Source organism: Marmota monax, unplaced genomic scaffold (assembly GCF_021218885.2).
Source record: "Marmota monax isolate L192 unplaced genomic scaffold, Marmota_monax_Labrador192_F-V1.1 WCK01_AAM20220418_F8-fsc00028, whole genome shotgun sequence".
In the NCBI taxonomy this organism is placed as follows: Eukaryota; Metazoa; Chordata; class Mammalia; order Rodentia; family Sciuridae; genus Marmota; species Marmota monax.
Genome location: NW_026694779.1, coordinates 9,447,032 through 9,459,649, shown reverse-complemented (window position 1 = coordinate 9,459,649; position 12,618 = coordinate 9,447,032). Strand labels below are relative to the sequence as shown.

Below are 12,618 nucleotides of genomic sequence, written 5' to 3'. Positions count from 1 at the left end.
GTTTTAAGGAAATCCTGTTTTCCACAGACCTAAGCCTGGGTGATTTATGATTTTTATGACATGTGCACATTCATAGGAAGCTGTCCCAACATGGGGTGGTTGGCAGGGTGCTAAGAAAGAACTGTCCCAGGTGCAGTCTTGATTCACATTTCATCTGCATCTGCGTTACTTCATATCCTGCCAGTCATAGGATTTTGGGGTGGAGGGTACCAGGGATTGAACTCAGGGGCACTCAAACACTGAGCCCCATCCCCAGCCCTATTCTGTATTTTATTGAGAGAGAGGGTCTCACTGAGTTGCTGAGCGCCTCGATGTTGCTGAGGCTGGCTTGGTACTTTCGATCCTCCTGCCTCAGCCTCCTGAGCCACTGGGATGACAGGTGTGCGCCGCCGCGCCCAGCAGTCAGTCATAGGATTTTTGAGTTGAAATCATCTCTGTGCTGCTTGGATGGAAGATGACTTTCAGGTTGTGGGCTTGCTCCTGAGCACCAACAGCAGAAGAGGAACTTGAACCCAGGAATCCCTACTCTGAGTTCACAGCACTTTTCTTTTTTTCCCACATTTTTACTGGTACATATTGCACCTATTGTATTGGCACATATTGTACGTTTTACGATAGTTGCACATAATGGTGGGATTTTCTGCTGCATATTGCACATGCCCACAATATAACCACAGAATTTGCCCAATAGACCATTTGTTTTAGCTTTACCTAATTCTGTGTGATAGATAACAGAGATCCTGTTATTTCTTTCTGATCCACTGATAGCTCCCGCTGAAATACAATAGCCTAAAGCAAATTAAAATATCTAAGAATATTTACTTCAATATAATTTAAGCAAGGAGGCTAAAAAAAATCACCTAATTGTGTATTTCAGGGTCATTGAAAGCTAGGAATTTACTGCTGTTTGGGGACATCTTTTTATTATGAACATACTTGTCTTTACAGCTAGAAAAGTAAAAAAGGCCAAGAATTAGGAGTCAATGTGTGCTTAGATGACCTCCATCTATTTCACTTTATTTTATTTTTTCGCTCAGAGCAATAGCATTTATAACTCATCAAGTGGTCACAGGACAAAGGAAAAAGAGGTTAGATAATATTTATAAAGGAAGTTCCAGCTTGAGTTCTTTGGTCACCAGTGGCTGAAATGTACTCATCCCCCAGAGAGACCCCCACACCCTTCAGAAATGGTAGAACTGGGGCCTTTACACAGGATTTAAGAGAATAGGAGAGGAGCTGTCTTCCAGCCTGATTAAGGGTTAGCGGTTGGAGTCCGAGAGATCTGACTATTCTCTCACGGTCTCTGTGACCTTGGACAAGGTTATTCGCCCATGTGGGGATAACAGCAGTACCAACCTGATGTGGGGGTCTTAGTGATCGGGATCATCTGTATTCAGCACGGTGCCTGACATCTGGGAAATATTAGTAATCGCTAAGAGTCGGAAAGTGATAAACACCTAAACAGACACTGTACGGATGCCCCTCCAGATGGTTCAAAGGGCAGAATCTTCACACATCGGAACCAGTTTGATGCCGTATTTGATTATCATGCTTCTTACAAGCATTGGCTTAGGTTGGCTCTCAAGGAAATTCAAGGAAAGACCCCGAATTCCCCCTCAGTGTACATATCCCAGACACCAGCAGCCCCAGGACAAAACCGTCCCCAACAAACCATGCACTTCCTGCTGCTCACCTCCTGCTGAATACACTACAAGTCTTCCCAATGTACCGGGGATGAAATACGGCATGACTTCCTCATTTATTTATTTATTTTTTGGGGTGTGGCTATAAATATTGCTGAGATGATAACTCCTACCTATTTTAACCAGCTAAAGAATTTATTTCTTACCCGCCTAGTCAAATGCGAACAGTAATTCCCCAAGAATAGTTCCAGGCAGTTCTCCGTTAAACTTTAGGAATTATTTGCTTCTTGCAATGTGTTTTGGGAAAACACTAGTTTTTCCCTGAACGACCGTGAAAAAAAAAATCATCTTGAGGCTCTAGTATCTAATGAAAAGGAGAAGAAGTGAGATCATCCACCAAGCAGTGTTACGTATGCATGGTCACAGGAGAATAACCATGGCCTTCACTGACGAGGCTCAGCTGGCCTCCAGGTCTCCGCAGAGGCCTCCTGCTTCTTGGATTCCTCTCCTAGGTAACTGATGGAAGAAAAGAAATGTGAGCTTTATCTGGTCCAGAGGTGCGCAGAAGTTAACAATCCTGCTCCTTTTGAGTAAGGTCAGAAGAGTTGTGGGTGCTCACTTGTTTCCCACTGGTCCCTTCTACCTTCCATTAGCCGTTAATGGGACGTACACGTGCGTTCCAAGGGGACGGCCACACCGCCCGGTTTCCGAGAAGGACATTAACAGACACTGAGAAATACAATTGAGGAATCTGCTCCATCAAGCACAATAAAAGCAGAGGTAAAAGAAACCGTTGTGAACTCCGCATGAACTGTCCCCAGTTCAGGGGCTCACATCAAAAATGCCGGGCGCTTGGGTACCTTTTCATGCAAATCTAACGGGTTTAGCCTGAGAGATGACGGAGTGCTGTATTTTAATTCAGTTTTGAGATCTACAAAGGGACTAATTTATCAGAGAAGGTGTTTCTCTAACCCTTAAAACGTGCTTGTATTCGTTTTGATCTCCTCCTCTGTCGGGGATTAAAACACTGGGAAGGTCAGACATCAGAACGCATTCTTTCTAACCTTTTTGCAACCGTTCTGTCATTAACCACGCTTTTCAAAATCCAGTGCTCTCCACCACCACCCCCTGGTGTTTGGGAGAGAAGCTGAAGAGAGAGGTTCAAGCATCAGGTCAGCAAGTAGAGGAACAGAAACAGGGGACACAGCCACCCTCCCAGACACGGGGAGGTTTAGCATGAATCTCTGGCAAGTCGGAATCGAATGGATAAATATTCAGATTATGCATGAGCCGACTTCCAAACCTGCTCAATTTCTAGCAGGTACCCAGGGGGCTCTTGATGATCCGGCCATCATCTGAATTTCTAAATCTTACCGATTTCATTTTTTTCAAGCTAGTTAAAGTACATTTGGAATTAGGTTTGCTGTGTAATTCTAAGCAAAAAAAAAAAAATGGTTCTTAAGGCAGAACCACACTCCCTCCCCCCCCCCCCCAAAAAAAAATCCTCCCAGAAAGCCTAATATTTTTGCCTTTAAGCAAAAATATGCTTTAGCAATTGTGGATGTCGTTAAGAACTCTGAGGGGGGCCCTCGACTTTTACAGGCAATTGGGGACCCCCTAATTCATCCCGTCACCACTGCAGAGTTCAAGGGTGCTGTTTTGCTTAACAGCCTTGACTGTGAGGGTTTATAGGGCCAATATTTTCAAGCCGCAGGTCTGGAGAGGAGCAACGTGGAGAGTTTATCTTGGGTGTAGATCAACAAGATAACCATGATAAAAAAGTAACCCCAGCTTGTATTGATCCCCTCCGGGGCTCAAAATGAAATGCAGGGCTTTAAGCAATGGATGCGATCACCATGGTTATCTTGTTGAACGGCTTCCAAAGCAACCTTGCAGAACTCTGTGGCTGGTGGTTTCAGGCTATCACCACCACTACTTTGGTTTGTGGAACTGGGAATTGAACCCGGGAGTGTGTAACCACTGAGCACCTCAGCACCCCACCCCTCCTCTTTTTTAAATTTTTTTTATTTTGAAACAAAAGTCTCATTAAGTTCCTTGGGGCCTCACTAAGTTGCTGAGGCTGGCCTCCAACTTGCAATCCTCCTGCCTCAGCCTCCCAAGTTGCTGGGATTACAGGCGTTCACAGCTGCACCCGGCTCAGACTGCACTTTCATAAACACTGTCCTGTACTAAAAACCTTTGTACATATTGCCCAGAAAGTGAAAATCCAGTAGAGAGCTTAATAGGAATGTAGAGCTCATTCCTGGGGTCACCCCATCCTAATAAGTTTACATATCTAGAGATGAGACAAAAAAAAAAACTGTATTTTTTTTTTAATATTTATTTTTTAGTTATCGGCGGACACGACATCTTTGTTTGTATGTGGTGCTGAGGATCGAACCCGGGCAGCACGCATGCCAGGCGAGCGCGCTACCACTTGAGCCACATCCCCAGCCCCCAAAAAACTGTATTTTAAATAAACACTCCAGTTGATCCTCAGGGGCACTGTAATTTGAGAACATTGCAGGAAATTGTGGACTATGCCCTATGAGCTGAATCAATGTAGGTGTCTGTTTTTGTAGACTTTAAAAACTAAGAAATGGTTTAACTAGCAGAGAAAAAAAAAGTCATAAGAACGACAATATTTCCAGGCACAGTGGCACACACCTATAATCCCAGCAACTTGGGAGGCTGAGGCAGGAGGATCACAAGTTTGAGGCCAGCCTCAGCAACTTACCAAGACCCTGTATCAAAATGAAAAATAAAAAAAGCTCGGGGTGTAGCTCAGTAGTAAAGTGCCACTGGGTTCAACTCTAATATCAGAAAAAAAAAGATGATAATAATAATAATAATATCTTTAGGTAATTCATCTTTCAGTGTCCCTAAACGAAGCTCTGTTAGAACCCAGCCAGGCCATTTGCTTACATACTGACCGTGATTGCTCTTGTTCAGTGGAGTAGTTATAACAGGCAACATGATATATAAGTATCCGCATAATATCGTCAACTTTGCCTCTTGACCTTCGAAGACTTACATGTTTACTATTCATCCATTTACAGAAAGAAAAAAAAAACATTTATCCTTTCTTTGGATAACTTTTTTCACTTCCTCAGATAGATCTTCAAAATTTGGGCCAAAGCTCCGAGTAGCCAGGCCGTCCCTAACTCCTGTTGGCACATCATGCTCATCTTGCGTGCTGGGGGTGTTCACGGAGTCTGATGGCTCGCGGAGATTGCTTGGGAGATTTCCTTCCCAGGACCTAAGCCTCACCCCAGTAGCACAAGGGTTGACCTCAGAACATGGATTGAAGTTGAAAATCCAGAGAGAGGCGATTGCTCATTGACTGAAAGACAAGAGGGAGATCACTTACCAGTCCAGAGGTGAAATGACTGGACGGTGGGAGCTGTAACCTCATCCATCCACCCTAGTTGGCCCCTGATCTCCCTCTCCCTAATTCCCGGCCACCATGAAGGGAGCTGACATCCTCCACCATGCCCTTCCGCCATGATGTTTTGTCTCACTTTGGACCCAAAGCAATGGACTTGTCCCATTATTCATGAACGATGACCCACGGTGAACATCCCCCTCTATGTTGTCCTGGTCAGGCATTTTGGTCACATCCATTCAAAGCTGAGTAAAACTCACACCTCCTGGGGGTGCTCTGGACACCTCCCTTCTTGAACTTTCCATGACAACCCCATTCAGTTTATCCACAGCACCGTGCCCTTACACTCTTCCCAGCCTTTCAATAACGCAGTCTTCCTTTCTTTCGGAAATTGGCCTCCGTAAAAATTTCCCCTGCATGCTAAAAGAGGGTTTCTGTTGTCCTTCATCTGTCCATTTAAATCTGTTATTCGGTGTGCAGAATCACTTTTGCCTTAATAAAAAAAAAAAAACAACAGTATTTGCACTATAAATGGCATACAATCTTAACACTCATCATTTTGCCTGCCTGATCTCCAACCCTGCAAGCTAGAGGTGTCCCTGTGGATTACCGTGCCTTCAATCGATTCCTTCCTTGCCCAAAGTGGTGTTTGATGTCCATCTCAGCCAAAGTCTATTTATGTTTACAAGAAAAGAGTCCCTCAAAGGCTCGTTGTATAGTCAACAGGAAGGGAATTTTCTTTCCAGCATCCAAAGTGCGTATAGCATTGCTGTTTGTGCATAGCAACCACTTATTCTTCTGTGTTAACTAAATATGACATTGAGAAATATCAGCCTCTCCAGGCACATCTTGATGGACACCATCCTGTAGAGTGTTTTCAGTTGGAACCGTATTTGGGAAATAAGTTTGAAGCAACCCCTATCTTCTATGTAAAATTATTCAAGGCTGTATCCATATTTGACGGGGGAATCAATCAGAAGTCAGTAACCAGCGGTGACGTTTGGCCGCTGACATTACAACGAAAGCTTTTAACATTGGACCCTTAGAACAGAATGCATTTGGACCTAATTAGACGTCTTCCACTGGAACCAATTATTTCTAGGCGATAATTAACGCCAATTCTGACCCAAGCCTTCTAGAGTAGAAAGCAAAGAGTTTTGTTATTAGAAGTGCTAAATGCTAAACATGATGGGTCCTTCCAGAGAAGGACAGTGGCCAGAATTTGGTGATTCTAGATCTCACTGAGGAGTTCTGCCACACTGGAGTTGGCGACAGCTCAGAGGGGAGAATCCTAAAAGCAAGGGTAGGTAATTATGCTTCATGTCCTGTCTGTGTTCACAGGGCTTGGCTTACCTGAAAAATCTGATCAGGATTTCCCCTGATATTCTCAGGGACACTTGGAAGAGCCACGTAGAATATTGATCAGTCTGAATTAGGCGCTCGTGCAATTTTTTTCATCTTTGAAAACCACTGCAAGTATTTGCAATGTGCAAAACCAGTTGTATATTCCCATAAAAGAAAAAAAAAAAGAGAGAGAGAGATCCAGGTAGATTTAGCAAATATGGTGCCTTTAGCCATATCAGTCATGGATAGAAGGAGTCTCTATTTTCCCAAATCTTCCGTAAAAGAGCATCTTCCTTTCGTAATGCTGAGATCAGGGTTTGTAAAGATGGCATTCCATGACAGTCTGCCCTGGTTCTGTCCTGCACACCCCTCCTAAATCCTCGGTGGAGAGGGAAGAATTTCCCCCGTGACTTGTATTTCTCTATGCCGACTCTGTCCTTTCGTAAGAAAGCATCCGCGTTGAAGGCAGCCTTCACGGTCTTACTTTTTGGTCCAAAAGACACACTGTGGGCCAGTACACTTGTAAAGAAATCTCAACCTCACCCCCTCGTTATCACTAAATGAAACACCAAGGTGGTCCAATGAATTTGCACACAAGATGGGCACAAGAGAAAGATCTAGCAATACCTTATGGGAGTGAGCACGGGACAGAAATGGTCCTCACCCACTCTGAGTCGGGATGGCAGCTGGAAGAGACGCCCAGGAGAGCAAGAACAACTGAAAATGCACAATCTTTCCTGCCCAATTGTTCTATGTCTGGGCTCTCCCCCTAGAGGAGGTCATGCATGCTCTGAGTGACGCTCCCTAGATTTGCAAAGATGTTCATTACGTTGTCATTTGTAATGGGGAAAAAAAATCCACAAGCAAATTAAGGAACAATACACATGGTGTTATTTCATAGATATGCTATGATTAAATATAAAATTAGTAAGATAAAACATCATATGATTTTCAAACACAGAAATACATGTGCAACATAAATACGCCCTCCAAGAGTGAGATTACGTGAAAGGCTTTAGCTGGGTTAGTGGTGATATATTTGCATAAAGTTTTAAACATAGTCAGAAGAGGAAAAAAAAAAAGGTACATTATAATGTGCTGAAGACAGCTAATTCCAGAAGTGGGCATCTGAGTATTGGGAGATTTTTATTGTAGCTTTAGATGCATAAATTTAAAAGAAAAGCTCAAAAAAGAAAATCTCAGATCAGAATTCCATACAGTCACCTATTACGGACAAAATCATAGTAGATAGAACTTTTTCACTTTTTCTCCCAGGAAATGCCGAATTTACGCAACTTTTGCCCTAAGTGGTCTTTAACCTGTTCATTCCAAATCCCTTCTTTTCAGGAGCCAGACTCGATTGTAGAATGAAATAATGGTTGTTTGTTGTTGTTTTTCCTAATGAAGACTTCCCAGTCAGAATAAACAAACAAACAAAAAAAAAAAGGCAAAGAGAAAAATATGACTCTTTAGCTTCATTAAATGTGAAGCACATAATTAATTTCTTTTCCGGACCTTCAAGGAGACTTGTGTTGTAGTGATTTGGTTTAATTGAACTTATTACCACGGAGCAGATAATAAGAAGTATATTGAAGATATCCATCTGGCTTGTGCTGAAACCCGCCCCCCTCCCCATGTTTGATTCTCTGTGGCTGTCACATGCCATACTAATTGGCTCATTTCGGCTGTTTTATAATCAGTAGGATTTAGCTAAGAGTGTGATAAAACCCTACTTGAGAGGAAGTTGATATTAAAAAGCATAGATCTCTGACCTACCTCGGCTACCACTTCTGCGCCCGTCCTTCGCATTATTAAAGTTTTACATTTTTAAATGCATCAATAAAAATCCATCTCTCTGCTTGTGCGCATCTCTTCAGGGTACATCTGTCATCCTGCCACGCAACTCTTTCCCGTCCAAAAGAAAGAAATGGTTTATGTTGAGCTTTTTCGCTCCTTAAATGTTTAAAGCTCGGTGTAGCTTGTTTTCATAACCATGCTTGGCTTGCTTTCTTATCATTTTCCCGAGCTGAAATGGATTTTAAGTGGCTAATGGTTATCATAAATTAAAAAAAAAGGAAAGCCAAATTGGGCATTTTATATCTTCTCAGTATCTGAACTTCCTGTGGTTGGAGAATGATGATGCTTCGTGGTGTAGACTGGTTGGATGAGCATGTGATCGCTCCCAAGCAGAGGGGCCCGTGGGTGTGTGACCGTGCCCATGTTCAGTCAGCCATCTCCTTTGACCTGAGAAGTGGTCCCTTGGTCGTCACGGGGAGCCGGTGCTTGGTCCCAACTCTGAAGGAGAACGTTTGTTCTCTTAACAAGTCCTGAACCGGAAAGAGATGTGTCAGAATCATTCATGAGTGACTCTCACTCTCCGTCTTGGCATTTGTACTGCATGCCGGAGGCAAGAAGAGAACCACTCTCCCAAAGGAACAGCCTCCCCCCCCCAACTGTTATGGAATTTCTCTGGCTGTCGTGGGCAATCAGATCGGAGAAACCCACCCACAAGACGGTAGACCTTTAGGTTAAATACGGAACTGGACCAAGATGCCAGCCAGTTAATTAACATTTCCATCATTTCTCTCTCTCCGATTTGCTTTCGCAAGATCCATTTCTAAAAGGTTAAAATGGTTGTCTCTTCTATGCTTCCATTTGGGGAGCTGAAAGGAGGCTTCTGGTGGTGAGGGAGGAGAGGTAAGCAGAACATTTAGAGCCATGGTGACTTTTCACGTGGCCTTCTAGCGAGTCTATAATCGGTGTGCAAAAGTGCAAGGCATTTTGTTAAGTGAAGATTAGCAACATCTGCTTTGAAGGTCTCCCAAAGTGGAAAACATGCCGCCTGTCATCTTATTAACTCTTTCTATCTTTCCTTCTCTTTGGAAGTATAACCGCCTATAAATCTAAGCAAAACTCGGATTCTGCCTAGAAAATTAAGGTGCATGGGATTGAATCAGAAATTCCCTTCCTGCATATATATTTTGTGAGCCTTGCCTGCAGTTCTTCTGATATGACCTGTCTCCTTTTATTGGTTTCCTCCACAGTATAAGTAAGACATCCGATTGTCATGCCATTTGCATTTACGTGAGTGTGTGTGTATGTGTGTGCGTGCACGTGTGTGTGTGTGTGTGTGTGTGTGTGTGTGAGAGAGAGAGAGAGAGAGAGAGAGAGAGAGAGAGAGACTGGAGTTTGAACTCACCAAGCACTTGACCACAGAGCTGCATCTAAAATCCTTTTTATTTTTTTTTTAATTTTTATTTATTTATTTTTGGGGTAGTACCAGGGATTGAATTTAGGGACACTCGACCACTGAGCCACATGCCCAGCCCTATTGTGTATTTTATTTAGAGACAGGGTCTCACTGAGTTGCTTAGTGCCTTCTTTTGCTGAGGCTGGCTTTGAACTCACGATCCTCCTGCCTCAGCCTCCCAAGCTGCTGGGGATTACAAGCATGTATCCCTGCACCTGGCCTTTTTATTTTTTATTTTGAGACAGGGTATCACTAAGTTGCTCAGGCTGACCTCAAACTTGTGATCCTCCTGCCTCAGCCTCCAAGTGTTTGGAATCACAGGCATATGCCACCTTGCGCTAACATTTCTTGATGTGTCAGGAAAAGGACATTAAATTACAATAAAGACCAATATAATCTGATGCAGTCCATAATAGGCATAATCAAAAGATACAAAAGACAGCCATCTCCCTTTCTGTACCCTTTCACGGCCCTGAGACAACACACATCACAGCCGTGTAGGGGTTTTTAAATAAATGCATGTTCCTGGACCCTCCTCTGACCCGCAGAATCAGAACCTCCAGGGATGGGACCCAGGAATTTCTATTGTTACCAAGTTGCCCAGAGGATGCCTGTATCCAGTAAAGGGTACACACCCAGGAGCTCACCATCTGGGAGCGGACATTGACAGCCCATTAATAATGTGTACAAATGCAGAAAGAACAAGAAAGAAAATGAGTAATGAGGCTGTAGGTGATCACTGAACAGGGAGGTAAGAGAGGAACAGAATTCTACCAAATTAGAAGAAGGTAAGGCCATCTCCCAGGTAGAGGAGCTTTACCCCATGGCCCCAAGGCATGAAAGCTTCCAGAATATTCCGGGAAAACACCGTGGAAAAGATGCATGAGCACACACTCAGGCTTGAGGCCACTGGGAGCCCTTGATTGTATTCCAGGAACTGTGGACAAGGCTAGTGCTTCTTATTTTTTAAAAAATGGAAATAAACCAGACACCGTGGCACATGCCTATAATACCAGCAGCTTGAGAGGCTGAGGCAGGAGGATCGCAAGTTCAAAGCCAGCCTCGGCAATTGAGCGGGGCACTAAGCAACTCCGTGAGACCCTGTCTCTAAATGAAATACAAAAAAAAAAATAAAAAATAGGGCTGGGGATGTGGCTCAGTGGTCAAGACTTTTTTAATTTAAAAAAATTGATATTTCTAAGTTTAATCCCTGGTACCAAAAAAAAAAAAAGGAAATAAAACAGATTCTATGATCTATAGCTAAGTGGTCTTGACACCAAGTTCAGGGGAGAGTCTGCATCTTCTAAGAGAATTTGGAATGTAACGTGGTGATCACCAGCATAAGAATTTTTAAATCATGTTTTAATCATGGAACAATTCATGTTATTTGTAAAAATATTAGGGGAAAAAAGATAACACCATTCGGAGAGATCTGTGTAAGTATTTTATGTGTTCTTCTGGAATTATATCTAGGCAGAATTAGAAATATATCTATAATCTATATCTATCTGTCTTCAGATCTATAAATAACTATCCCTACTGCAAAAAAATGATGCTTCATACATAGTTCTATAACATCGTTTTTTAATTAATATCTTTCTGCATAGAATTTTGAACAAGAAATAAGGACCAACCTTATTTTCTTATGTGTCTTCCTCCTAGTCCAAAACGCACAGAAAGACTTTTTTTAATTAAAAAAAAATTGATATTTCTGTGGGTCATCAGGAGGAGGCTGGAGAGATGGACATAAATAATTCCCTCAGCCCCAACCGTGGCCACCCATCTCTTCAGCTACTGCCCACTGATGTCACCTAGAGTTTCATAGCTCTTTAAATGTTAGAAAACAATGACCACCCCTCGCCTTCCACCTTCTCTGAGAATATTCTTTGGCTAAATCAGCCTCCACTTTTATAGCTGTGCCTCCTACCGCCATCCTGGTTGCTACTCCTTATGGTGATTTCAAATTTTAATGTCTACCTGAAAATAGAACACCCGTCCATCACTAGTGGAGGTTTGGATCACATGTCTCACCCCATGTGTTAGTTAGAGGATGGTCTTGGTCCTTTTGTGCTACTATAACAAAATACCAGAGGCTGGGTAGCTGATAAACATAGAAATTCATTTCTCCTGACTCTGCAGGCTGAGTCCTGATCATGGTGTTGGCAGACTTGGTTTCTGGTGAGTGGCCTTAACCCCAAGTCCAATTTGACACCTCACTGCTTTGTTCTCTGGAGGGTTTGAATGCTGTATCGTCAAACAGCCCGAGAGACAGTGGGGTGCAAAGGGATGAACTTCCTCCACAAACCCTTTTATAAGGGCACTTAACCCCATTCATGACTCAGGCATACCCCAAAGGCCACATTTCTTAATATCATTGCCTGAGTAATTTTGTAAGTGGCACAAATGCTCCGATCATAGTAGGGAATGATGTCCATCGGGGAAGGACATCCGTAGCCATCCCTCCCCTCTCCTTCCTCCACCTCTTCCCGTTGGAATGTCTTACCAGCCGCACCTGACATTCTTGGTGACACACTGAGTGAGTTTTCCCATCACATGAATCACCAGGGAACAGATGACAGAATCAGCCTCCAGAATCTCCTCGAAAAGATCATCATAGGTGCCAAATGGGACAAGATTCATTTTAATAGAGTCACCTGCAGAGATTTGCATTGGACTCCAAAAATGAGAAGGAATGAGTCCAACTGGGGGGTCAGGCTGTGTGTTCAAGGTCTTAGTTGGATTATTCACGAATTGACACTATTCTCTGTTTTCAAGAAGGCAAATTAAATCTTGCACATAATAGAGGGTCCAAAATCATGGAGGAAAACGTCGTCCCAAGATCTGCTATAGCCCTGGTGACTGTTACCACTGGTGATGGATGGGTCTTCTATGTTCAGGTAGGCATTGAAATTGGAAATCACCATAAGGAGTAGCAACCAGGATGGCGGTAGGAGGCACAGCTATAAAAGTGGAGGCTGATTTAGTCAAAGAAGATT

The 12,618-nt window shown here is 43.1% G+C and overlaps 1 protein-coding gene across 4 annotated transcripts in view; it reads left to right on the top strand.

Annotated features, from left to right (window-relative positions):
- The window catches only part of Cntn4 (contactin 4), an 860,889-nt gene that overhangs the window by 797,244 nt on the left and 51,027 nt on the right, over nucleotides 1-12,618 (top strand). The window lies entirely within an intron of this gene.